Source organism: Gavia stellata, chromosome 26, assembly GCF_030936135.1.
Source record: "Gavia stellata isolate bGavSte3 chromosome 26, bGavSte3.hap2, whole genome shotgun sequence".
NCBI lineage: Eukaryota > Metazoa > Chordata > Aves > Gaviiformes > Gaviidae > Gavia > Gavia stellata.
Window position 1 is genome coordinate 9,783,097 of NC_082619.1, and position 27,104 is coordinate 9,810,200.

The 27,104-nt window shown below is 49.1% G+C and overlaps 1 pseudogene; it reads left to right on the plus strand.

The window, feature by feature from the left end:
* The window catches only part of LOC132319258 (hydrocephalus-inducing protein homolog), a 120,925-nt pseudogene that overhangs the window by 15,203 nt on the left and 78,618 nt on the right, over positions 1-27,104 (plus strand).

A 27,104-nucleotide genomic window follows, 5' to 3' on the forward strand; every position in this document is an offset into this window, starting at 1 on the left:
CAAGAGGAGCTTCCACCAAAGGCTGGCAAAGCTATTTAAGCAGGCTTCCAGGATGCTATTTCAGCAGGCTGCTGCTTATCGCTGTGGAGAATATCTAGGCAGGAACTTGCAAATCGGTGTACAGTTTTCCTCGGGGCTGTCCAGATCTAGTTGTCACCACCAAACTAAATACCCAGTAAAGTCAGGCATGTTTTTGCAGTGTCCTTGCCAACTGCTCTGTTGAGTTCAATTTCATCAGCTTTCACTACTTAGGTGAGCAAAGTTCAGCTGGCGCATGGCTCCAGTTGTTCTCATTATTTTGGTGTGCGCATTGCGTCCTCTAATCATGGTAAAACTCTCCAGAACGTGGTTTTAAGGTGACAAATTGACCACCAGCAAAGCACTAAACCCAGTAACTTTTGTTTTCTAAGTGTGGCTGTACAAGAGCCATGAAGCGCAGCTGCCGTTGTGCAGAAGCATGTTTTACCTGACTTAGCCCTAAGCATTAAAGCATCGAGTTTTGTTTCTATCAGCCAAGAGCTGTTTACCTGGTGACAAATCATAACTGCTCATATTAAATCCACAGTACGCCAACACATTTTCCTAATTATTTCCAAGACATTGCACAGACTTTGTCTGGCGGGCCAGGCAAACAGTTACTGAGCTTGGAGTACAACCCGGAGTCCCAGATTGCATTGCTTGTGAACAGAGAGAAGACCTCCTCTTAAACTTGCCTTGATATGCTCCTGTTAATGGCGCTTCATTTCGCTAGGGATTTAATTGTTCAGGCTGTAAATGGGATACTCCTTTTGTGTTTTGTTTCCATGCTGTGGTATCACTCCAGTCTGCATTTGCATTCAGATTTTTCCTGTTGTTCTTTTCTTCTTAGAGCAGCTTTCATTGAAATGCTGATAAAACTTGCCCTTTCTTAGGCTAAACCAGGATGCTTTCAAGGTAAAAAAAAAAGGATTCTGCAAATTGAACCATAATTAGTCCCTTTTATTCTCTGTCTGATTTCTAGGCTGTGATCTCATTGAAACAGGTATTGCCTTGACATTTGCATCTCTTGAGGTGAGGTTTCTGGGTGGCAGGAAAAGACAGATTCCTGAGGAAATCAGCATCAGGTTGTGCATGCGAATAGCTGTTACCATTTCTGTGCTCTTCACAAGCCGTTCTCTGATGGTATTGCTAGCAATTGGACTCCTGAGGCTGCAGAGACGCAGAGCATGGGGGAGATGAGGTCATTTTATGCCATGGGATCTTCTGAGGGCTGGATCTCTGCAAAAGCGGGAGTCAGTCGCTCTGTTTCTGATCCTGTATGTTGTTTGTCTTCCGCTGGCTGTGGTTTGTTTGCTCCTTGCTTGCGCAAGTGAGCTGAAGGGAACTAGACTGCCAAAGGAATATAGTCCCCAAATCTCCCGCAATAGTCCTGATAGCTGTCTTTGCCTTGCAGCCCTTTCTCCGTCGATCCCTCCGTCGGGACTCTTGGGATTGGTGATGCCGTGCAAGTGACAGTGGAGTTTCACCCACTGAAGACCGGGCACCATTCCAGGTCCTTGGTAGTTCACTACGACACAGGTAAGTGCTGGGCGCTGCGTGGTGCACGCTCTCTGCATCCTTCAAAGCAGAGCCCTTTCTAAGCAGAATAATGTTAAGTTTGCTTTGTGGGCAACTTCTAAAACATTTTCTTCCAAAAGCTCTGCATGTTTCAGTGCTTAGAAGTGAACAGATAAGGGGCAGAGGCTGAGCCTGTCCTTGTTCTGTATGTCCTGTGCGCTGGTTCCTCCCTGGGGGACCCTGGTGTCAGGATGGTGTTCTGCACCCAGCACCTTCTCGTGACAGTCTTCTGCCATCATTCCCCGTTGTCCCAGCCACCTCAATTCCCTCTCCAGGGGTACCTGCCCTGCCCCAGCTTTACCTCGGATAAAAGTGAAGAGTAGTTGGTGTTAAGGGAGTTGTTAAAGTAGATCCCCTCAAATGGGAATGAGATTTTTGGAATGCTGTTTTTCTGGGAGTTGCTGAGTGGAGGAGGGAGAAACCTCGACTCTCCATTGCAGCATGTGTATGCACGCATGAAGTTTTAGTCCATGACAACGCTATGTTTGAAGCGTAATGTGGGGAACACATGTCTCTGTCAGACTCTCTCCAGTGCCTGCTGTCTCTTACACACCTCTGTCCCATGTACTGCTTCTCCATCGTCTTGCCACAGACCTTTTTTTCCATGTTGCCCTCGACCCATCTACAGCCCATGCTTCCCAACATCAGGACTAAAGTAGCCAGGAGTTGAGGGCTGTTGGGATTTGGCAGGCAGTGCTCAGTGCCTCCCGAGATAGGTGTAAAATGTATGCTAGGGTACGAGAAGCCAAGATCAGGCCACAGAAATACCGTCAGCTTTATAAGTCGCTTTAGGAGTGAGTGGGGAAAACTCAAGAAAAAGGTGCGACATGTTAAAATGCTTCTGTCGGCCTTGGTTCAGGAGAGGTATCTTGTGATGCTGAACGAGACGCTTTCTCTGTTGCATGTATGCACTTGGTGTGCGTTTTCTCTTGCTGGAAAGAGAGGTTTGGTTTGTCCCTATTCCTGACTGTTGGTCCTGGGAAGCATGATGTCCTAATCCAGGTGATAGTGTGATGCTTTAGCCCAGCAGTGAACATTTTAGTTGTCTCGAGTTTGTAGGGGTTACAAAAATGCTCCTGTATCTTCCAAATGCTCTTTGTGGCTTTATGAGTTGTCACAGCTTTGTTCAATATTTGTCAGTTAGTGACATATTCCCAGAGAATGGTTTATGCTCACTCTGAGAAGCTCATGGGATGGGCAGCGCTTTCTTGAAAGAACTACTGAAATTTCGGGTAGAGAAGCACAAAAAAGTGCCTCATTTGTATGCATCTAGAGAATCTATAGGATAAAATTCCGAGGGCTAGATCTTTCTTTGACTCTTGTTCTTACTGACAAAGAGTACTGGAAAAGTACTACTTTTTCCCTGGAAAAGTACTAGTACTTTTGTGTAATTTCTGACTAATAAGATTATTTCAGGCCCTCAGGTTCCTGTTTTGTGACAAATCATGACAAGTCTTTCCTTATTCACATTTCCTGGGCCATTCGTGCTTTTACAAACCTCTCCCATCTATCTCCCATACGGATTCCTCAACCGAGAAATCTGTTCAGTCTTCATATAGAAGCTGCTCCATACTTTTAATCGTACTTTCTGCCCTTCTCTATTAATTTCAAATGCTTCAGCTAGTTTTTTTGAGATCAGAACTATACCCAATACTTCAAGACCCACGTGGCCATGGGTTTAGACAGTGAGGTGACAGTTTTCACGGTGTTTATTTTGTAGTAGTTTGTCTTGATGGTTGTGGAGGATTAGCTTGTGTTTCCATAAACCTGAGTTGTGCATGCTCGAAGCAGTGTGCCTGTCTCCCATTTCTTGGGTCCTGGCTCATCTGCTTGCCAATGTATGCCGAGGATTCAGCGCAGGGGAAAGGTAATGCTTATAAAGCATACCTGCCTCTAACTCCTCTGAAGTTCAGTGATTTTTATATGCTAAATTGTCCATTCTAGGAGGCAGGTTGTCCAGTCCTTGGAAACATTGCTGGTGTGTTCTCCCAACGTAACTCAGCTCTGGCCACAAATCCCTGCCACTCCAGACTCCCTTAAGAGCAAAGAAATTGAGGATTGTACAGGCATGAAGGCTGAATTCTCCATGTGCAGAGATGAATGACTGACCGTAGAGATCTACTGTTTTAAGGGCGAGTCTTGCCTCATTCTCCAACCCGGCTCCCAGAATGAATGTGATTCTGCTGTGTTGCCTGGCTTAGGATTTAAGGAGTCCGTCCAGCTCTCCCCTTGTGGTGTTGCATGGCAGCCTTTTAAAGGCAGGTCCATCCACTGGCTGCCTTGCTGTAAGCCCTGCAGTGAGGAGAAGGCTCTGCCTTTGCAGAGGGATGCCCTCCAGGCCATGGCCGGGCTGCTGCGCTTGTCAGTTGGGGCTGGCTCGGAGGCTTTAAGCACCACTCCCTAGAAATGCCATTTCTGGAGAGCATGTCTGATGTTTGCTGTTTGCATCTCACCTGGGAAACACTCACCCACAACAGGAAGAGTGGGCTTGGTAGTGACATTTGAGCTCGGCTGACTCCCAGGAGTTCCTTGGTTGGGAAGAATGAAGGTTTGAAAGCTCTGGGAATGAGGGAGCCTTTGGTGGGAGTCTGTTCTGGAGGGTGAAATGCTGGCAGGTACCCCAGCAAGACTCCAGCCATTAATCAGTTGATGTGCACAGGCAAGGCTCTCTCCTCTTCAGCTTGGTCTGAGTTGGAAAGCAAAGATGTCCTCACTCTGGTCGTTGAATAGCTTGGGAATATGCAGCGTAGACTTGCACGCTCAGGCATAAGCAACAGGATCCAGGCTGAAGAAATGGGCTTGCAGGACTGTAATGGGCAGGCTGGTGTGGACTGTGCCCCACCAGTCTCATTGACATATCTTCACAAACAGCAAGTGAGGGCACTGCTTCTACAACACAGTGAAGTTCTCTTCTGCGTGCCATCCTGCGATGGGCTGTCCCTGCACTTGTTCCTCTGAACCTCCCTTTTCTGTCCACATGCCCCCAGGCATCTTTGCTTGCCAGCAACAAGGGATCCTCAGGAGAGACCCACCACTGGTGGTGTGCCTGCAGGAGACCCTGGTCAAGCTATGACTGTGGTGGGACTCCTCAGAGTCACCTGAATGACTTTGATGCAGAATTCCCCGTGACCTGAGTGGGATGGCAACCCAAAGGCCACCTGGGCACGTCTCAAAAATCCCACTGTAAATGCTGTCACGTTGGGGATAAACCTCTACAAACACACCCAGAAATAAGGTGGTTTAGATGGTGTCCAGGACATCCTTGTGCTGTACACAGGCAGCTATGAGGATGTGATAAATGTGCTGATCCGTGGAACTGCTAATACAGCTAAAAGCTGTAACGCTTTCTTCTGTTACCTGTGGTTTGCTCTCTTCCTGGTACTTCCATCAGCAAGTGAGGTGAGCAAAGACTGCCCTTTGCTTTGTTGCAGGTGAAGATACCCACACGAGCCTTTATGGAGCAGCTGGAGATGTCAACATCAGGCTAGACAGGAACTCCTTGGCAGTTGAGAAGACTTACCTCTCGCTGTCAAACCACGGATCCGTGGTCATCCACAATCGGAGTGAAATCATAGCCCACTTCCAGTGGAAGGCTTTTGCTACACAGGAAGAGGAGGATCAGCGGAAGCTGAGGTTCGTTTGAAAGATTCGTTTCCATAAGATACGCTGCCCAAGGGTAAAACTGACGTGTGGCCCCAGGGGTGTTGGTGCTTTTGAACGGTTTAGGACAAGTAAACCATCCCCAGCGTCAGGGTGCGTGTCACTGAGCTTCAGGGTACTGGAGCTCAGCACTTCCCATTCCAGTTCCACCCATACTCCAGCTGAGGAAGATGTTTTAGGGAGGGCAGGTTGGTTGCAATGACTGGATAGCAAATTGGTGGTTTGTGGGAGCACAAACCACTGAGGTCCAGACATCCCTGGGCTACAGAGGGTCCATGAGGCTGAGGAAAGTGTCAGCACTCGTTACCTGGGACGTAATGTAGCTGCAGATAACATAACTATTACGATAGTCACTGCAGTTTCTTCCGCTCCAGCTTTGATAAGGTGGCAGGCTCCTTTTCCAGCAATGTGCAGGGTAGGGTGAAAGTTGAGGCCACCCTGCTGTAGGGTGTTAATTGCCTTGCGCTGCCCTGGTTTCCAGCACAAGGAAGTATTTGTGCCCTTCCTTCGAGGCTGGGGAGAGTTTGGAGGTGGAGGGTTGTGCAGGGAAGGTAGGGCAGCACAGGACCTGGAAGTGCATTTGGGCTTCAGCCACCCATGTCTTCATGGTGGTGAGAGATGGGGCAGGTTCTTGAAAGTGTGTCTTTGCTCAAGCTTTGAAATTCCCATTTCAGGCAGCAGAGAAATACTTGCAGCCCAGGGGGGTGAATTGGAAATGACACTTAAAAGCTTGGGTGATTTAGGGAATCCTTGTGTGACTTTTCAGACTTGGATGGATGTAGGTATATAGTTAGTCTGAACTCATAGCTGATCAGGAAACTGCCTTAAAGTGGAGCACTTTCTAAGAGCCTCTGAGTAAATAAAGTTCAACGTAATTAGGTCAGAAATGCCTTGAAGGGCAAAACTAGTTTTCCACTGTTCTCTCTTTTTAATGACACAGTGTGTGAGTTCTGTGCAAGCTCAGTGTGTTGAAAGGAAACCTCCTGACCTTCTCTTGGTACTTCCCTGGCCCATTTCTTTACCATCTCTTCCCAGCTGCCTGTCTCAGCCTGGACCCTGAGTGTTCCTCTTTCCCCTCAGAAGCAACCAGGTTTCCCCACAGTAGACTTCAACCGGATTTTTTTTTTCTTTTTTTCCAATTACATTTGATCTCGTGCCAGTTTGTGTCTTAGAGTCTGAGCAGGAGGTTTTGTTCTTCCTTACTTGGAAGTCTTAGGGATGGTCATAGCTCTAAGGCCACTGTCCTGCTGTCAGAGAAGCAGGGATCCCCCGGTGGAAGGCAGTATAGGGAACTGGGAGCAGGCATTGTTTGCTTATCCCCGCTGGTCCAAAAAGGAAGGAAAAAGAGTGATGCTCGTAACCTGCAGCTGAACCCCAGGTGCTTCTCCCCTTGCCGGTGAAGCCCTGCAGTGGGTGCTCCTTGATCTTTATCTGCCTCCCCCGAGCAGCTCTATGGTGGGAAAAGCCAGTTGAGGTTGGTGGATTCTCCATCCGTTGTGGCAGTGGCTTTGAGCCGGGAGGCTCTCTTGAGGGCTGCTAGCTTTCCAAAACCTCTTCTTAACTTGTGAATGTGGAGTAAAACTACCTGCCACGCCAGGGAGCAACAAGTGATCATCTGATCCATTTGGGACCCCATGGCTTGGGGTCAGCCCCTTGCTGAGCTGCTGCTGTTCCTCCCTGAGTGCGTTGCTGCCCCTGCACTTACCCGGCAGTCTCTGCCAATATGTTGCTTATTGAATTATCTGTTTGGTTTGTCTCTCCCCGTGGCCGCAGGCTGTGTCGCAGGCTGCAGAGGCAGGAAGAGGACAAGACGGATTGCTTCCTCAAGGAGTGCACGGTGGACCCCGCTCTCCGAGAACGCCTTTCCCTTCTCTCCCGCACCTTCCGGAACCAGAGGGCAAAGGTGCAAGGAGACTCCATGCTTTTCTCCGATGATGTCTTCACCATTGAGCCGATGGTAAGCTGTAGCTGAGAACCTCCCTTCCTCCTCCTCCTGCTCCTCCCTGAATGAGGTCACTTGGCAGATCCCTGCATCAGCTGCCTTGACGTGCCGAGAGAAAATGTCAGGTTTCTAGTGAGGCTGGGAGAGCTTGTTACAAAAACCACTTCTGAACTGCGGGCTCCTGACAGGCAGCGAGAGCCTGCCTAAAGCTGAGCTACTGCAAGGGCTATAAATAAGTGTTCTTAGAGTGCTCAGAGGTATTGATTATTATATGTAAGGGCACACCTGACGCATACTGTATGGGGAGTAACAAAGGATATTAGAGCATTGTCAGTTCACATATTGACCTGAAGAATGAAATGGTCCTGTGTGGAAAGGAGGCCAAATTCAGCCCAAGTTTAGTCATGGAAACACCAATCCCTTTGTATAAGCTGGACTTACACCATGTCGGAATCTCCCTTCCAATGGCATCTGTGAGCCTGGACACAAGACTGGCAGGGTTTTTTTGAGTTGTATGGCACATAGGTACAGAAAAATCTTTGCTTTTCTGTTTCTGCAAGCAAAACCCCATGTCCTTCAATCAACCAGAGCTCTGATTCTGAGTATTTGCATGGTCTGAGACGAAGAATGCCTGCTGCCTGAGCAGTGCAAAATCCCTTCTCATCTTGGAGTGAACCCTAGAATAAGCCCAACCTCTTCTTTTTTTAAAATAGGTGAAACTAATTTTTTTTTTTAACCAAGGAAGGGGATCGTGTTCTCTTCTTGGTTACTCCTTTAGCCCATCGAAGGCTGAGAGCCAGCAATGTCAGCACAACTGCAGTTTCACACCACTGTAGCTGACAGCAGCATGGTGTGACCAAGAGATTGTGTCAGAGCAGTAGGATTATTGTAGAGTGGGAGCTGATGAGCTGAGCCTGAAGGGCATCGTGGGATGCATTAGAGTTGATTTTGGAGTGTGTCCCAGGGCTCCTGCTTCGTTACAGTTGGAGTATGACTCCAGAACTAGCTCAACCCCCCCTTGAGCTCCTGAAGTGCATTAAGGTGAGGTCCGGAAGTCTGGCTGCCCACAGTACTGCGTGCTGGTACTCCATGTAATGATGTACAGACATGAAGTGTAGCCAGGTCCCTTTTCCTTAGACTGGCTGGTACCTCTGAAGAAATCCTGCTTGATTTGCTGGAGTTTGGTTGCCAGTTGGGTTGCTTCGTTGTAGCCCTAATTTAACAAAATGCCTCTCCGGGGTGCCAGTAAAGGTAAGGGACTTGGGACAGTTTTTTGCAGCTGCTTCCAGACTCTTTATAAATTTTGTTGGCAAGTGTTGCTTGCTCCTTGCTCTTCACTGATGCTCTAAATATAGGCTACAGGACTGTGGTTGAAAACAAGACATGTAACGTTTAAAGATAAATGGTTTGCCGTCCGCTTCTGTTTTAGGAGGGAGATGTCTGGCCAAATTCTTCGGCTGAAATCAAGGTGATCTTTAAACCCCGAGAAGCCAGAGTGTATCAACAAGCGGTCTACTGTGAAATCTCAGGTACAGCTCCTTTCTCCTGCTTCTGTTACCCATGGTGAAGGTGAGGCACAAATAGTCTTCCAGCCCCCTCGGTTCTTATGTAGTTGCTGGGAAGGGTGGGTGGTCAGCAGGTCAGGGCTGGCACATGCCCGCTGTCCCTACGGTTTCCAGGTGATCTCCTGTCCAAGGCCAGCCCTCGCGATGCCTGGCTACAAGCTTGGATCACTGATCCCAGACCAACCAAGGCAGTGAAGGGATAAGCTTTCATGCCATGGCTTTGCCAGCATTTGCTCTGCTGCAAGGTGCCTGGAAAGGCCAAAGAATGACACAGCAGAACAGCTTTCGTGGACGAGCACTAAGCCCCTATAGACCGTATACTTCCAAGATGAATCTTTATTACACGGATGCATCATCAGACGCCTGAGGCAGCAGGAGCTGAGTTACAAATGTGCTCCCAGATCCTGGATCACCTCCCACTCCCCAGATGCTGTCAGACCTCAGGTGACTGAGCCCCGCTGAGTGCGGGGTGTCTGCGAAAAGACCACTTCTGGCCAGCCTGTGCTTCTCTCCCTGTGTGGGAATTGTCACCTCGTGGCTCGGCGTCTATGGTGCATACGGGTAGCGTTGCACAGGCCTTGCTGTACTGAGCAGGGTGAACGTCCTCCCTGGAAATTGGAATCCGAGCAGTCCGCTAGACAAGCTTTATGCCCATCCTGTCTTACGGAAGTGCTGTCAAGTCTTCTTCTGGGAGCGGTTACTGTTGATGTGTGTATGGCCGTTAGCAGGGAGCTTCGCCTTGCTTGGGCTCGTACTTCTCGGCTCCTGTGCTGTTGTCTCTGATTGCATCAGTATAGATGGCAGATTTTTATCTTCAGTTCTGTTTTGTGAGCTTTGTGCCTTCACTGAATGGATTTCAAAGCTCACCTAAGTGTGTGGGAAGAAATTCAGAGATCGTGTTTTAAACTCAGCATCCTGTTTTCAGGGTGCAAACTGATCACTAAATTAGAAACCAGCCCAAGGGCATATGTCCTGAGGGAGGAGAAGGGTCCTGTATCTTCTCCCTGGAGCATCTAGAGCTGGTCCCATCCATCGCGGAGTCAGGGACTAGCATTGAGGCAGGCTGGAAAATCCAGGGCAACAGAGGGAATTACTGTACTGAAACGGCAATCTCTCCCCAGGCCGAGAGGCCAGGCTGCCCCTGCGCATCAAAGGTGAAGGCATAGGGCCCCGGCTCCGCTTCAACTTTGACCAGCTGGACATCGGGAAGGTTTTCATTGGATCAGCCCACAGCTATGAGGTGAGCAGGAGGGGTTTGCAGGGGTTGGGCTGGATCCTCACGGCTCCCGGGGCAACGCTGAGCCTCGTGGACCTGCGGGATTCCTGGCAACTGAGGCAGTTGTGAGCAGGGAATATTTGACATACTAGTCAAGTTTGGGGGGTTTCACAGAATCTGGATACTTTTGGTGGGGTCTGAAAGGTGTATATTTTCGTGAAGCCCTAGTCCCTGCTTTTTGGCAACGTCCATTTGAGATCAGCTGGGAGGCTTCATGCAAAAAAACCCCCCTTGACACATGAAAGCAGCACTGGGTCAAAAAGATAAGTATTCAGAGGCTTTTGTTTCAGCCCTAGATGCAAAGCACCTTTGTACTCTGGCTCTTAAAAAGCAGCTGGAACAAATTTACTGTGTTTGAACTCAAGTCCCTTGCAAAGAGTTTTCAGTTAAGTGCATCCTAGCGATTCCTGGGAGTCAGAGGAAAGCCATCCAGCCTCCTGGCTCCGAGCTGTCCCTAGGAAAGAAATAGGGAGTGCTTCCCCTCGCCGACCAGTGCCTCACCACGCTTCGGGCTTGGTGCACCTCTGGCTCTATGAAGAGCAAAGCATTTCTGGAAATGAAGCAAAGGCACTTTCTATATATTTGCCTCCCCCCAATGGTGTCAAGTCTTCTGCAAAAAAAACGATAGAGCAAGTGAAAGAGGTAGAAGACGAGGCAATACATCATGCCAGACACTTTCAAAACCTTGACTGTGGCAGGGAAGGACAGATTAAGGTGTTTTCTTACGGAAATATTGTGTGCTCTTTGCATTTTTAATGCTGATACTTTATTGATTCTCTCTCTATCAATTTATGTTTTTCATTACTTGAGAAAATGTGATGAAGTAGATGATGCTGTTAGTGCTTTCCTAAGCAGCTAGACTGGAGGTAAACCTCAGCTCAGCGTAGGATCCCTAAGTGCAATTTGTAACGAAGGTGTAAAACACACAAGAGGTGAGAGTAGTGTTCAAGTGACCATTGTGGAGTTTGAATACATGCATATTTTCAGCAGCAGCTGCAAAGTTGAAAAACAAAGGCTGTTTCTATGCTTCTGTCTCAGTTTTTCTGACAGGTTTTGCAAGGACAAAAATTAGGGAAAAGAAATTCAAAGCAGATAGCTAAGTCCATGGAAATGGCAGGATTTCACCCTGCAGCAATCAGAAACTACAGCTTTGCTTTGGGTAGGTTTGTTGGTGACTGACAGCGTGCTGGTACTCACAGGCAGATGTGGGCATTTCTCGCCCAACATGAAAAGAGCTGAATTTCAACAAACGCTGCGGGATTGTGTTACTTGTTCGAGGCAGTAGATCTCTCGAGCATTCAACAAAATATGGCTTGGTTCTAAATTTGCAGTTTATTCTAATAATGGTAAAATCTTAGATGGTGGCTGTGTATATTTAGGAAAGAGAAATTCTTTGGAATAGATGGAGCTGCTATGCACCTCACGCTCATTCTTTCCTGACATGTCTGTTGGAGCAAAGACTAAGAAAGTATCACCTTAAAGAAGAAAGAAGAGAAACCTAACTTCTATACTGTAGCAGAGTTGGGGAGTGCTTCTGAAGTTGGTTATAGTGCTGGCCTGAGGGGTCTTCTACATGCAATGAACTTGTTGGCTGCAATGGAAGCTGAACGTGTTCTGCCCTTGGCAGGACCAGGCTCATCAGGAGCAGAAGCAGTTGTGTGATGACCCACTAGTAACCGCCCTTCGTTGCTCTTAGGGACAGGTCTGAATCAACTTGCTGATGCTGAGCAGGTCCTCTGCACTGCAAGTCAGAGTGGACTGCTCTGTATCAGTAGAATAAACCCAGCGTGACTCTGTTTAGATGAAGTTATCACTGCTTTGCATGTAAAAACCCAAAGGCAGAACTTGTCCTGTTGCATATTCTTTGGCTTCTGCCAAGCAGCAGCACACGGCATCTTCTGTCTTTTTACAGATGTTACTTGTTTAATGGGAAAGCAAGTCAGCCTTGTGTAAGAAAGGAAGATTCCTTATGTATTTCCATTTCGCTTTCTTGCTGCTGCAGGCGGTCCTGTTTAACAAAGGAGCCATCAATGCTTCCTTCAACTTCATCCCTCCAGCTACAGCTCTGGGCTCCTGCTTCACCTTTCTGCCCCGGGAGGGCACCATTTTGCCAGACGGGCTCCAGGTGATCCGGATCTCCTTCAGTTCCACCATCCTGGGGCAGTTCACAGGAGAATTCAAGTTCAGTGTGAATGGATCCCCTGAGCCTGTGACCTTGACTATCAGGTGAGAAGAATTATAGGAGCTTGGTGGACACATCTGTAGCTCTCTCTGGGTAATCAGCTCCCCCCTACCTCATTTTATGATGGAGCAGAGAAAAAAGGGGTTGTCTAAGGTCTTTGTCTTGGCTCAGATCCTAGCACCCCCCCACTAAGAGCGAAGACTTTTTCACCTTGACTCCAGTTTGAACCTTGCAGTTGCAGCAGCCAAGAAAGTGTAATTGTCTGCGAGAGGAAATCATAGAATGGTTTGTGTTGGAAGGGACCTTTAAAGGTCATCTAGTCCAACCCCCCTGCAGTGAGCAGGGACATCTTCAAGTAGACCAGGTTGTTCAGAGCCCCATCCAGCCTGACCTTGAATGTTTCCATCTACCACCTCTCTGGGCAACCTGTGCCAGTGCCTCACCACCCTCATTGTAAAATATTTCTTCCTTCTATCTAGTCTATATCTACCCTCTTTCAGTTTAAAGCTATTACCCCTTGTCCTATCGCTACAGGCCCTGCTAAAAAGTCTGTCCCCGTCTTTCTTATAAGCCCCCTTTAAGTATTGAAAGGCCACAAGAAGGTCTCCCCGGAGCCTTCTCTTCTCCAGGCTGACCAACCCCAACTCTCTCAGCCTTTCCTCATAGGAGAGGTGTTGCATCGCTCTGATAGTTTTCGTGTCCCTCCTCTGGACCTGCCTCAACAGGTCCGTGTCTTTCCTGTGCTGAGGACTCCAGAGCTGGACCCAGTACTGCAGGTGGGGTCTCACCAGAGCCGAGTAGAGGGACAGAATCACCTCCCTTGAGCTGCTGGCCACCTGTGGCCATGCCTCCTCTGCTCTCAATACGCAGTTTAACTTTCCAAGTCTTGGGTTCCTCTGGGAAGCAGCTTTGCCTTCATGGTTGAGCCAGGGTGGCTCTGTGACTTTCCAGGACACTGTTTGCCCAGAATTTGGCAGCAGCAGATTCCTTTTGTGACCCTTTGACATCTCTGTGTGAGGACCGTGGGGCTTTAAGTGACTACCCGTGCTGGAAAAAAGTTTGACTGGAGGCCGTACGGGAAAGGTGTGGAGATGCCTGCTGCCCTGTCCCGGTACCCAGGAGCTGAAGTGACTCCTTGCTACAGGTAGCTCATTCCCCCTTGGGCCATGGCAGACAGTGTGATGGTATCAGCTTTGGGCAGTAGATGGTCTGGGATGTCCCCCTGAACACCCAGCAGGGCCAAGAGGGCTTTGGAGAGGGGCCAGCCTGGGTGATTCTGCAGCCAGAAGCAGTGTTTTTAAAATCCTCTGTTAACATTCCATACAAAATGGGTAGCAGCAGCCTCAACATCGTCTCTCATGCTAATGCGTTGGGACAAGCTGTCCTCCCGGCTCTTGTGCAGTGAGTGCTACGGTTCCTCCTTTCTGCAGCCAGAAACGTGCTGATGCAGGAGACAGGAAGCTCTGCAGCAAGTACTGTCACAAGGACTTGGGCATCATCCCCTGGGCTGGTGCCATTGCAAAAGATAATCCTGACCGAGCAAGAGGGGAGAAGGGGGAAAAAAAAAGCTGATGAAAGGAGAGGCAAAGCTCATTTCTCAGGACCACAGCAGCATGCAAACTTGTCCCAGCAAGTCTTAACCACGAGCTGCTGGGATCATGTGGTGTAGGCAGGGAAGCTGATGCTGGGTGCTCTGGAGCGTTGGGGCTGGCTGAAGTGGTCCTTTTTTCCCCACTGGTGCCCTGGCTGCCAGTGCCCAGCATGTCCTCCCCTTCTCTGTGGCCGCTCTGCCCTGTTCTGCCAGCACGGCCCTGAGCTCGGTGCAGACCTTATGTCTCAGTGAAAGAGGATTGCTGGTCCTTTTTTATTTATTTCTTCCCCATCCTTGTATTCCTCCTTTCTAGGTGGTGCCTCCTATGCAGCCCATCTGAGGGTACCCCAGCATCCCCGCCTGCTCCGGTACAGCTGTCCCTCAGCAGTAATTCCCATTGCAGTCCACTCTGCTCTGAGATGTCATCTGCCTCCTTGATTTCTGCCTTGCCTTAGTTTCAAGGATCCCTATCCAGTCCTTATCTCTCATTCTCCAGCCCCGCAGCTCAAGCTGTTTGTTTTCAAGGCCTTTGAGATGTCCACCCACCAGGTCAAGCTGAGCCTCCCTTGTCGGGAAGTTTTAAGCACTGGATTTAGTCCTCCATGGAGAAAAACTCCCAGCTCTTTTGAATGGAGGCGAGCTGGCTGGTGGGAGACTGGGCTGCAAAGGAAGGAAGGAATGGGGATGAGTGTTGAAGCGGTTCCTCTCCCACCTTGTGTTATCCTTCGTGCTCTGCAAGGACCCTGATCTCCCTTCGCAAGTGCATTATTTAATGCTACTGTAAAACGCGGTAGTTGCCAAAACCACTGCCTTTTCCCCCATTTTTTTGCGAGCTGTACTGTTATGAGCTGTGGTGCACAGGGCTCTGGTTGGCTCCTTGCTCGAGCCTTCTGGGCAGTCATTCAGGTTTAACTTACCTGAGCCCAGATACGGCGCACTCAGCAGAAATGGCAGTCATTTCTCCGCTTGCCTGGCAAGGCTCCTCCTTGGCAGTTTCCCAGTGTGATCCCCAGTCATGGTTGGTTTGGAGGTAGTTTTCCATCGTCTCGTGGCAAGTGCTGTGGCGGAAAGCATGCCTGCTCCCTTTGCTGCGTCCAAAGCAAGGTGTTAGGGCTTGGGCAGTTAGGTCTGGTTATGTGAGGTCCTTGGAGAGGGAACTTCATCATCATCATCAGGGATTTGCTCCCTGACTTAGTCTCAGGAACTGCTTCAGCTCCAAGAATCGAGAATTAGTATTGGATTGAAACTCCTGAAAGTCAGTTTTTGAGTGCTTTTTAACTATGCAATCAGAAGATGCCCAAACCATAGGTGATTCTTCTTGGGAAGGAACCCAACCTTACAAGGTCCTGAATGCTTGTTTTTTTGGTGTTTAGAAAGGGATGCTGGAAATGGGACACCACGGATGAACGCAGGTCCCTCCTGCGGGATGCATGAGTCTGGTCATGTGCCAAACAGAGTCAGTGGCAGTCCTGTGACTAAAACTAGAAGGCAGCGTTCACTGTGGTCCTTGATTTTTAACTAAGAGGCAGAGCTGGCATTGATTTGCATCAGCCATGAAATAAATTAATGGCTGTTGTGCAGCTCCAAGTGCTGATTTCAGGGGATTTTGGTGAGTTTTGGAGTTTGGAGCCTGGCTACTGAATTTAAGGACAGGTGAGGAGGTGTGGTGGGTTCAGGACACCCGTGTTTGGTGGTTGGAGACGTGTGTTGCTCCTGGATGTGTCAGCTGGTGCACTGATGACAAGCTGATCCTTTTCCCCAAGATTCAGCTGTCCGCTGTGTAGAACTGTTGTTGCTCTTGCGTCAGTGGGTGTCTGGGCGCTCCTCTGGCTTCATGCCTCAAAATCCTGCATGCCTAATGATTGCATGGATCAAGATGCTCTGAGGACTAAATGTTCATATACTCCATGGAAGCACCAGTTCCAGCAAAGATATACCAAAGGAGAGAACCTGCAGCTGGCAAAGCTAGTACAATGGGTCCACTTTTGCGTGGAGACCTCTGTGTCATCACGTTACAGATGGGGAAACTGAGGCACGGAGCCATCACTAGTTCAGGGTCCTTCATCAGGCCAGCAGCAACTTGGGGGCATACCCTGCCTGACATGGTGCCCTAAGGCACATCAGGAGCTATCAGCTGCTGACCACTTTGCTTTGGCTGTCTCCTGTCCACATGGATGCTGTGCTGAGCAGAAAGGCGACGGGTTGATTTGAAACCCACTGTGGTTCTGAGACCAGCTTTTATCCCTCCGAGCAGTAACGAAAGCTGAACACTTTGCATTTCTCTTTAACCAAGCCAATGCCTCCTCTGCCTGTCTTTGTCCTCACAGGGGCTGCGTCATCGGACCAACTTTTCATTTCAACGTACCTTCCCTCCGCTTTGGTGACGTCTCTTTCGGTGAGTGTTCCCTGGGCTTGGAGCATAGGTTGAGAGGTCTGTGCATCACCAAAACAGAGCACTTCGCATAAGAGCACGTCACTTGTGTTCCTCCGTAGCAGCCTTCGAGGTGTTAAAACCAGGGCTGCTGGTTGCTTAGGCAGTGTTGTGCCATCATGAGGTCAGATAGGACCAAAGGAACAGAAAGTCAGTGTTTTCTGGTGTCCCTCATAGTCTGTTCAGCCCCAAGCTCCTAATGCTTGGCAGCAGAATGGCTGTGAAAGTCCTTGTGCCAGAAGGTCCCAGGGGATGGGACTGCAGGAGAAGGGAGTTGAAGCCACATGCTAGCCTGTAGCTGCTCTGGGTGAATGTGCGTGTTGCAAGGGGAGGACACCATTTCCCCACCTGACCTTCAGTGTGAGATGTTGATTAGTGCTGTGAGGGCACCTCATTCTCACCTCCCAGGTAATATGCCCAAGCAATAGCTCGGCATCGGGCACTGATGTCCTCTGAGATCTGGGCTTCTTCTCCTTCCCTGCCAAAAGCCCAGGTCTGCTGATGGAGCCGGTGGCTGAGCGTCCAGAGCATCTCCATTAAAGTGCACATTCTCGTTCTCCACCTCCGTCTCACAAAAGGCTTTTTACTGAGATGTTCTAAAGTTGAAATGTGAAATCAATGGTGATTGAAGGGCCATTATCATTCTGCACCCAGGATGCCTCTGTGTTTTCATGCTGCTCATGGACTTTCTAAGAAAACTCCTTACCTTTCCTGAGCTGCTTCCTCCCCTCCCTACATCACCACTCTGCCATTTCTTTATTTCCTTTTGAAGAAATAAAACCAGAAATGCACCAGGCAGAAATATGGTTATGTAATAGGAGCTTCATCCTACTTAATCTGATTTCGTTAATAAGGCCTTTTGAGCTGAAGGCAGCTACTGTATTTTTGCTTCTTTTAGCTCTGCTGCTGACTGTTGTCTGCATCTGGAGACTTCGGTCTCCTTTGGGACTGTGAAGTCTGTGTTTGTCCTTTCTGTGTGTCTCCTGCCTCCCTGCTGGAGTAGTTGCTGGAGGTGGGCAGTGGTCACTGTCGATGGGCATGGATGAACTACCTGCTGTGTCTGCAGTTGGTTTTCCTCCCCATCTGTATTCAAGTAACGCTTGGTAAGCAGGCCATGGGAGATGTCTCCTTCTCACAGAGCTGGCCATCCAAGCCCGATGTCCACTCCAGAGCAGGTTGTGGGCTGATGTCCTGTCTCTGCAGCACATCCCCACCAGGTGTGGTTGTATCACTGCTTTTCCATTATGGAAAGCAAGTATCCAAGCTAAAGTGATGTAAACCCTTGCGGGCAGTAACCAAAGCCAGTGTGCAGCATGGATGTGATGTCCCTGTTTGTTAGGTAAGGTGAGACACGGTTCCTGCTAATTTCTAAGCAAGCATCAGGCTTGCCTCCTGTGAAGTGGGCTGCAGGTTGTCACGAGCTGAGTCTGATTGCCCCCAAACAGGAGATGCCTTGAGGATGCTGCCTAGAGAAACTGCATTAGAGTGCTTTGCATCGTGATGTAGTAGCCAATTGCATCCATCCTTTCTTTTACTGGAGCTTCTCCTCGATGACAATACACTGCTTTTATATATTGAAAACTGTGGGAGTGTTCGTGGAGTTAACAGGGAATGTTACGGACTGAATTTTCAGAAAAAATGGTCGGTCTGGATGTACGCTTATAAGCGAGAAATAACTGATGCTGGTTTTGGGGCATGTGAGAGCGCTCCTCAGGTAAAGAGAGACAAAATTCTGGTGTTCGGCATCGCTAAGAGTGGGCATTGCCAAGGAAGCAATCTCTGTGATCAGCATAAAAGAGAGCTTAAGTGACGATGAATTCCTTGCTTAGCTTCTCAACTAGCTGTGGTTCAGATTGAAAAGAGCTAAACTCCAGGCACAGTTTTATCCTAACAGGATATTCACACCAGGACTCAGGGGGATAACTGGGGTGTAAATTCATATTTGTGTCATTTCCTAGGCTTTCCTCGCACCTTGTCGTGTTGCCTCACTAACACCTCCTTGGTGCCCATGACCTTCAACCTTCGCATTCCTGGGGACGGCTCAGGAGAGCCCAGTGTTACCAGTTTTGTTCCTTTGTCGGACAACACTCACTCATACTGGAGAAGGGGAGCCCAAGGTCTTGTGAAGCCAACCGAATTTACCATCACGCCGTGCAGAGGGACCATCCGCTCCCAGGGGGTTGTGGATATCCAGGTATGGGAAGAGTGCGGCCATACGTGCTTCAGCAGGTGGAGCTGAAGCTTCACTGATGCATGAGAGGGCTTTAGTGCTGCCAGCATAACGCGAGTAAGATATATGCATTAGTGTTAGGCTTTTGTTGGCTGGGTTACTCTGGGACGTTTCAGAAGGAGCACCGTTTTGTTTCCAGAATCCTAAGCGGAAGGTCTTGTACCGTATAGTCAGGTACAGAAGCCACTCCTGTGTTTTTGAGAGCTGCTTAGAGCGATCTCTTGGATTTAAAGTGGTCAGAGGAAGGATGAGGACAGAAGGTGGCTGTTAAAAAGAGAGATGTCATTGGATAAAGCAGTTTGCCTTTCTTCCCAGTCTAATTTCTCCTGTCCTGTTGAGCAGGAGGAGCTGTATTCACTGCAGTGATCCCCAAGGGGGACTGCAAAAGCTCTGGCAGCCGTGAACTGCACAGCATCTGCTGGGCCACGTTTTGCTCTCAGCTTCCCCCTGTAAAGCTGAACTCATTCTGTTCAAGTCAGCAGATGTCCTCTGGATTTATGCTATTCTAGTCGAGATTACAAACTGGTCCCTTAATTTTAATACAGTGGTGAGTAGAGCATTAGTCTAATTGTGCTTTAATTTAGCTTGCATATACCCTGATAACTGCACAGTGTATTTAACAGAGCAGATCTTGTCAGAAGACTTCTATTACTTGCAGAGCCTGTGCTCTGTACATGGACCAGCAGAAGAATTAGGGCAAAATCCTCCCTTTCCTTACTGTGGAAGGAGAACCGGAGGACACCACACATGGACGATGGCTTTTGGGAGCGATGAAGTATTTGATGGTCTTCTCTTCCGCCAGGTCACCCTGTGTTCCAACACCGTGAAGAGATACGAGCTGGCACTGGTGGTGGACGTGGACGGTGTTGGCAAGGAGGTGTTGGCATTGCCTCTCACAGCCAGGTATCACCGCTTCCCTTGCAGCTCATCGTCTCTCCTCGTGCACCCCCCACCAGCACACTGCCTTGAACGCGGTTTTCTGGCTCCATCTCCAAATGAGAAGCGTTGCTTAATGAGCTAGTTCTACCCAGCTAGCTAGGAGAACAGCAGTGCTTTGGAAGCAGCCCACGTTGAGAAGCACCTGTGCTCAACGGACAGGCATGGGGCTGAGCCTTTTTCTAAAGGGAACAGTAATTATATTCATGTTTGGCCTGGCTTTTGGTGCTTGAGGTGTAAGAAATTTCCAAAGGGCTGCCTCTCCTTCTTCCTGCAAGTGGTGGACTTGTGCTGGGTTGCAACCAAAATGCAACATTCATTTGGGACACAGTGATCAGCCTGCTGAAAGCTGGTGTCTGGTTCAGTTAACGAAGGCATGTGCAAATGGGGAAGGGGCTTGTGTCAGGACTGGTGAGGGGAAGTAGAGGCAAGATCTTAGGACGGGGAAAATAGTCCTTGATGTGGAAGGTGAGCTCAGGTTTCTCTGCTTTCCTCTGGTTCTTCTGAGACGTAATGTTCTCCGATTTAAGCCAAAAGCTGTTCTTGCTGCAGCCAGATTCGATGCTGTCGTGCTGCAGTGGGTGTCAGTTGAATTGCAAGAGGCAGAGTCTTCCAGTCAGTGCCTGGGCTGCAATTCCGTAAAAGAAGTGCAAATGGGAGCAGACAGTGTATGGACCCGTGAGGGTCAAGGAGCAAGGTGGCTACAGAAGTGGGGAAAGGGTGGCCAGCCACTGCGTGAGGCAGGTGGTGGCTTGTGCCCTCTGCTGCTGGGGTAAATGGCTGAGTTTTCAGGCAGGGCAAGAGAGGTATGGGAGAGGAGGGAGTAATTTTTACTGAGATTCTGGGGTCTTGTGTTCCCTGAGGCTTGGTGAGCCCTGGTCATGGGTGGGAAGGCTCCCCTGGAGCTCATGCCTTGCTGGGAGCGTCAGGAGGGTGCAAGGTGTCTTTGCAAGCCTCCTGGGGCAAAGGTGCCCATCAGACAGCTCTGGGACAGGGCACAGTGCTCTGCCTGGGCACTTGGCAGCCTCTACAATGCTGAGACTCAGGGTTTGCTCCTCCTTTAAGAGGTTGTTGTATAAAAAGAAATTAAAGGCAATTTATTGCTGTAGGGGTCTTAAACGTCCATTTGACAGTGACACGTGTTATGCGTCATTTCATGCTATTTGGGGAGTAAACAAATTCTACGTTCTCTCAGTATCTCCAATTCCCTTTTCGTCATCTCTTTGCCTAGATGCGTCGTTCCTCGGCTGCGAGTGCTCAACCCGGTCGTGACATTTGGACGGTGCTTTCTAAAGTACCCGTATCGGCAGATGCTGACCCTTGAGAACGACAGCAATCTCCCAGGCTGCTACGCAGTTCTTCCTCAGGTTTGGCATCGCATCCACCTCCTTTCCTCCAATGTTGTCAAGGGGTATATTAGGAAAAAAGGAGTTTTGGAGAAGACCTTGCTGGTTTATATTCAAACCTAAAGGTTTGCTGAGAACAGGAACCTGCCTGAATAGAAACTTTAGAAAGCAGTTAAATAGGAACCTGCGTGAATATAAACTTTAGGAAGCAGTTCATAGTCTAGTCTTTGGGGTGCTTTCCCGTAGGAGAACTTAGAAGGTCATGAAAGGCTGCTGCAAGGAGGCTGCCAGCACAGGAGTGGGTGTTTGTGCCTGCAGCAGCTCTCGGACCCCCTCAGGATGCTAAGCCCATAGTAGTCTTGCATCTGTTTTTGTGCCTTTCTCCTTTCTCCTAGGGATTTTTAAAAATGTGTGTGAATTGTCATTGTGGCAGATGTCAAGGAGTTCAGAGTGACCTTTGAGGAAGCTTTAAAGTTGGTTTTGATTCTGTGCCTTATAGGAACACAAGAAGGATGCTCCTGTGTGGTACTCCAGCCCCACGCCATGCGGGATTATCCAGCCTCGCAGCTTGGTGGAGGTCCCGGTTACACTGGAAGCCCAGGTGACGGGAGAGCAGGACACAGTGGCTCGTGTTGCGGTGTTTGGGAGCGAAGGATCCCCGCTGGTGAGTGCTAGGGGAGATGTGTGCCTTTGCGCGACTCATCTTGGTGGGGCATAAAGTGTACAGGGATTCTTCCTGGGAAAACAAGAGCTTGTAATATATGGCTGGTGTGGACAAGGAAAGAAGGGATCCGTGGCATAAGCAATGGCTCATGCCCAGAAAAGAGGAAGGATGGTATTCTCTTAGGTGGTAATCTAAGTGTCTGACACAGCATTTCATTATGGATATGTGAGATGGGATAACAAGCCCAGTCTAAAATGCAGCACGATCCCTGCCTCTCCTACTCTGCTGTATTATTAGATGAGCAGCAACCGCTGCTTCATTAGGACTTTTGCTCAGGAGCTCACAGGGACCTCCCTGAATCCTGCTAAAGCAAGCACGTAAGAAAACATGCTGAAGTGATGTTTTGTCCAAAGCTGGATTTAAGCTTTTCTGAAGTCAGGCCCATCATGTTTGAGAAATATCCATCAAATCTCTTTGCCAAAACTCCCAGCCAAAGACACGTGAGTCTCCACACCATCTGCATACACAACAGCAGCAGCGACAACAAAATGTAGTCGAGAGAACATTGTATGTAGTGTCCTGGCTTCATCTAGCTGAAATCTAGATGAAATTTAGTTACACTTTAAATGAAAATGATACTAACTTTTGAAGCAGCTGTTTTAAAATGTCTTGTCATCTGTCTGAGCATGAAGGAGGTTGTCAGAGGATTGCTGGGAACCTGAAGCTTTCTGTAACAGAAAGGAAGGCTGACATGTTGAAAGTAGTTGCGTGATTTAAACTTCCATTAAAAGGAATGGAAATGATGCTGCTAAATCCCCTGGATGCCACTGAACCTCTCAACCCAGGCCCTTGTGGGTGTGCAATGTAAAGCAGTCAACGGGAAGGCCAGGCAACGCAGGCTTTGCAGGGAAATGTGAAGTTTGACAAAAGAGTTGCTCGTAAATATAAGGCATGCTTCCCTTCAAAAGAAGGGTTTCCCCCCACTAGAATTTCTGTCTGTTATTCATATAATACCAGGAATACACACAAGCACAAAGCAGAGGCAAGTAACTTGCATGATCTGTACTCTGAAGAGCCTGCTTTGCTTCTGACTTGTGCTGGTTGTCACAGGTGTCGCTTTGGGAGTGTTAACGAAGTTAGTCTCCAAGTGGGGCTGTGCAGCAGCAGAAGTCAGGGAGGGTGCTTTGGGGCAAGACTGAGCAGGAAAAGGGGTGGGAGCAGGCACAGGGTACAGGGAAGAGAGCTAACAGTGTGGAGGAGGTGTGAAAAAGCAAGTGTGGGAAACTGGGTTTCTTTACCCCCTGATACTGGGAGCTTGTGGCTTTCAGATGGGATGGCTCCAGATCCCACACGTGCTCCAGGCCTTCTGTTTCAGTCTTACCACACTGGAAATTTCAAACCACCCTAATTATCCCTCAGTCTAGGAGTGCCCTTAGAGCTGTCTAATCTTTTTAAACTTTCCCTGTTCTTCTTGATCTTTCCTACCTGCTTCCTGGAGCAGAAGATCCATTTAGTGAGCGTTGGAGAAGGACCAGTTGTCTCCGTGCACCCGAGTAAAATAAATTTTGGCCGTATCCAAGTTTTACAAGATGCTTCCCAAACTCTCCGCCTCTGCAATCAGACTGTCATCCCTGCATCCTTCTGGGCAGAGATGGTAAGTATCTGTGGGGCTCTTTTCCAGCAAAAATGGTTCATAGCAGCCTGTGACTTGACCTTTCTATGCAACATTTCCATATCGCTCCCCGAGGGAGAAAGGGAGATATTCCATCACAACGTGGCAAGAGGAGCCTGGCTCTGGGGGCAGTTTTCTCTGGGGAACCCCTCAGTAAAATAGAAAGTTTGCGTAGATGTTTGAGCAGAAATGAGTCTGGATCACTTTTACAAGTTGTCCCTTTGTTTTGTGGAAGGTATTTAGCTCTGAGAGTCATGCTTTTGGAGCTCTAGGCGATGAAGGGAACCCTGTGGCCCTTTGCTCCTGAAAGAGCATGGGTTTCCCTGTGGTTTCCCTGTTCCCTCTGCATCTGCTTTGCCTCAACCTCCAGCTGACGACAGAGACTAGGGTGTGAGGTCTGTCCTCCAACTGCTGGTGGTGAGGTGAGTTTCCCCCTTACTGGGGGTCATCCCAGCTGGGTTGTTGCCCAAAGATATGCTTGTAAGGGTGGTGTAGCGACGGAGTCTGTGGACTCCGTAGTGTTGCAGAGCATCTCTGGAGACTAGCTGCAGAAGAAGGTTAATTCATGGAGGCTGCCTAGTGTGACAAGCTGCATAGCAGGAGGAGAGCTTGGCTGCTTCCCTGGCAGGGGGAGCGGGGCTGATGCAGGCGGGAAGGGCTCGGGTGCTGAGGCTGGGTGGGATGTGCTCCCCACTGGAGGGGGGATCGAGGCAGGAAAACAGGGTTTGGAGGGGGTTTGTGCTTCTCTGTGCTAGGTGGGTTGAAGTTCTGGGGCTGGTTAACCCAGGCTGAATTTCCCTCTTGCTGCTTTTGCAGCTTGTTCGCTCCAGTTTCTGTGCCCAGGAGCATCAACGTAACCTCAAAGTGGGGGATTCCCAGGGCAGCTTTCTTTGGCTCCACAAAGAAAATCTGCTTTCCATCTCTGCAGAGAGCAAGCCACCTCGGATGGGTGGTACTGGTGTATAAATGATGGGGTTTGCATGCTTGTACCCAAGACTGACCTGCCGAGCTCTGTTTAGGTACTGCCGTCGGGGTGTGATGCCTTCCCTCCCTCCCCTGGGCAGCTTGCAGTGAGCCCAGGGGGCTTGCAGGGGTATATCTGCCTCTCCATTGCCTCAGTGCCCTAACTTATGGGACTGGGCAATAAATCCCATCCTGCTTCCCTGCAATCTCTGCAAATACTGTGCTAATCACTAACTAGAATGGTAATATGAGGTGGTTCAGGGATGGTTTCTTTCCCTGCAGTAAAGATGGCCTCTGCTGTTCCATAGCCCCTCTGCTGACTCCCCAGCATGGAGTTACCCCATGGTGAGCGTCTTGGCTTCTCAGGATAGCTGCTGCTATCCTGGAGGTGTTCAAGGAGGCAGGTGCTGGGAACCTGCTGGATCAGGCGTTTCATCAAGGACTCTTCAGGCTCTTCAAGACGGTGATGCTGAGCCTGCCTGATGGGAGCAGCACTGCGGCAGGCGAGGTGTGCTCCAGCTCCTCCCTTGCCCCCAGCAGCTGCCTCCATTGGTGCTGTTGTGTTGCCTTGATTGAGGTTTTGCCCTTTGCTGCTGTCTTAGACTGCCTGGCAGTTTATTGATGGGAAGAAGAGAGGACTGAATAATTTTGGAGATAAAATTTGAGATGCGGTCGGGTGTCAGGGTGACCTGCACGTGTACATCTGAGAGCAGAACTGGCTCCGGCTGTCCCTTAGCCTAGCTGGTGGGTGACTTGGGCATCCTTCATTCACTTCATTCACAGGTGCCCCTGAACCCAAGTCTTGTGTTCTCTAAGATGGCAAAGCTGCTGCTTTGATTTCCTGCTTGGAGATTGCTGCAGGACAGTGAGCTGTGATTTCCCTGTCTCCCGTTTGATGGCTAATCTCGAAACCGTGGCTCTTTGCAGTCAGGCGTCTAGATCACGATTCCCCACTCGAAAGAAAGAGCTATTGATTGAAATTTTCACAGCAACATTACAGCACGCTGACTGGCAGCTCAACAAACTGAATGAGATTAGATTAAGGGGCAGCAACAGGGCAAATAAAAGGCTGGTGTCTTGTTCAGAACAGAAAAGGGAAATGCTGTAATGCAGATGGCCATGGTGCTGTCCTTAACCATCACGTGCAAATTGCTGTTCCTGTCAAGTCGAGCTTTCTTCTTGCTTTATGGGAGAAAAGAGCATTATCTGAGCAAGGAGAGATGTTTTTTGTGGATAACTTCACTCCGGGATAGCGACTTAAGGAATTACCTGGAGTACTCCTCATCGTGCACAGGCTTCCCCGTACCCCTCTTCTCTCCGTTGGATGAGTTGCGGGGAACAGCAGTGAGCATCTCTGCCACTAGAAGGAAGGAAATATAAAAACCTCCGAAGCAGTGCATTACGATGGGGCTTTTAGGGTTTGTAGTGGAGTGTAGGGACTTCATACCCATGTCCTTGGTTGGCTTATCCCTGCTTGCCAGGGTAGCTGCAGGGCTGTGACCCCTGCGGCCAGCGTGTCATCCCCTGCTCATCCACTGAATCTTGTGTCTGTCTGTACTTTTCCTTGTCAGATTGCTTTCCCAGCTGCCAGGCAGCCCCGTTAGAGCATCCTCTGGATCCCGCAAGGGGAGGATTTGCCTTTTTCGTGGTAAAAAAGACTGGAGGAGTAGGTCAACATGAAGGAGCTGCTGCAGCTTAGCTGGGGGCTGATGCGACCTGCTGAAAAAAGTGGCCGTTTCTCCTCCTTGCTGTCGCTGTCATCTTCTTTTCCTGTTTCCCTAAGTGTCTGGTTTTTGCTGTATTGACAAGTGCAAAAGAGTTGTATTGATTAATGGAAGCGTTTGCTTTCCCTGCAGAAAGGCAGAGAGAAAAAAGCATCTTTCTTTGATCATTTCCTACTTGTTTGTTGTCACTCTGTCTCCTCAGGCATCTTTTATTTGGCTACCAAGAATGACATGTCTCAGCATCACAGAAGGCAGCTGCGTATCACACCTGTGAGATCAGGAAGGAAAAGACAAGGCCTAGGGTGCAATTTTTGTTCATCATCAGCAGCTTTCTTCTGCCTGCATAACCACCGCGCTGGGTGTGTTATGTGCTACCGCAGGGAGGCAAACGGTGTTTTCCTGGTGCCTTGTAATGAGGGAGGAGAGAAAAAAACTTTCTTGGGACTTCCCCTTCTAGTGACAGTGCTCTGTTTCCTGATTTTGGGGTCCAGTCTCCTTTGACGGGATCCTTGACCTCCCTAATCCAGAGCCCTGTGCTCCTGATGGAGCTCACTGCCACCTGGTTTTTCCAGCAGCGGTTGTCCAGCCAGATGTGTTGTCGTCTCTCCCCAGGAGAGCACCTGGGGAGCAGATCCCCTTCCACCTTCCCAGGGATGAGCTGCCGTCAGGTTCAACTGGAGCTGACGTTGCAGAAGAGACCAAGTTTTGTTTGTTTTCTAAAAAAAAAAAAGCTGTAACTGTTTATCTTCTCACTGGGATTCACTGGAGAAATTCAACTGATTTTGAGGCAGCATATAAAGGCTCTTGGTCAAACTCGGTGTAAGCAAGGAGAGAACACGCAGTTCCCATTCCCATACTTGCTTCTCTCCTCATTTAGCGCAGGATTTGTTTCATTTACTAATTTCATTGCTTATTATCTCAAGCTTTTGACGACATTCCCTTTGTGAAAGAAATGGTTGTACAGAGGGACAGCAAAACATGGAGATAAACTTAAAACCAGTGCCGATAAAGGGATGCTGCTTTAGTGATTCTGTTTCTTGTTCTGGCTGATGCGCGATTTTGTTATCTGAGCGAATTGTGCAGGCTGCGGGAGGGAAGGCTTCGCAGAGCCTGTCAGCATTGTTTGTAGCTCTCTCCAACTGCTCTCGCTGAAGTCGGAGCAGACTTGAATCGGCAAGAGGGTGGTTTTAAAATCTACTGTAAATTAAATTTATTTTTTTGTTTCCCGGAGCATCCGAATAATTAGGCAGCCTGTCAGTGTTTGCTCGTAGCGAGACGCAGGCAGTGCCGTGCCCTTCAAATGATACCTGCAATGCTGTTTAGAGA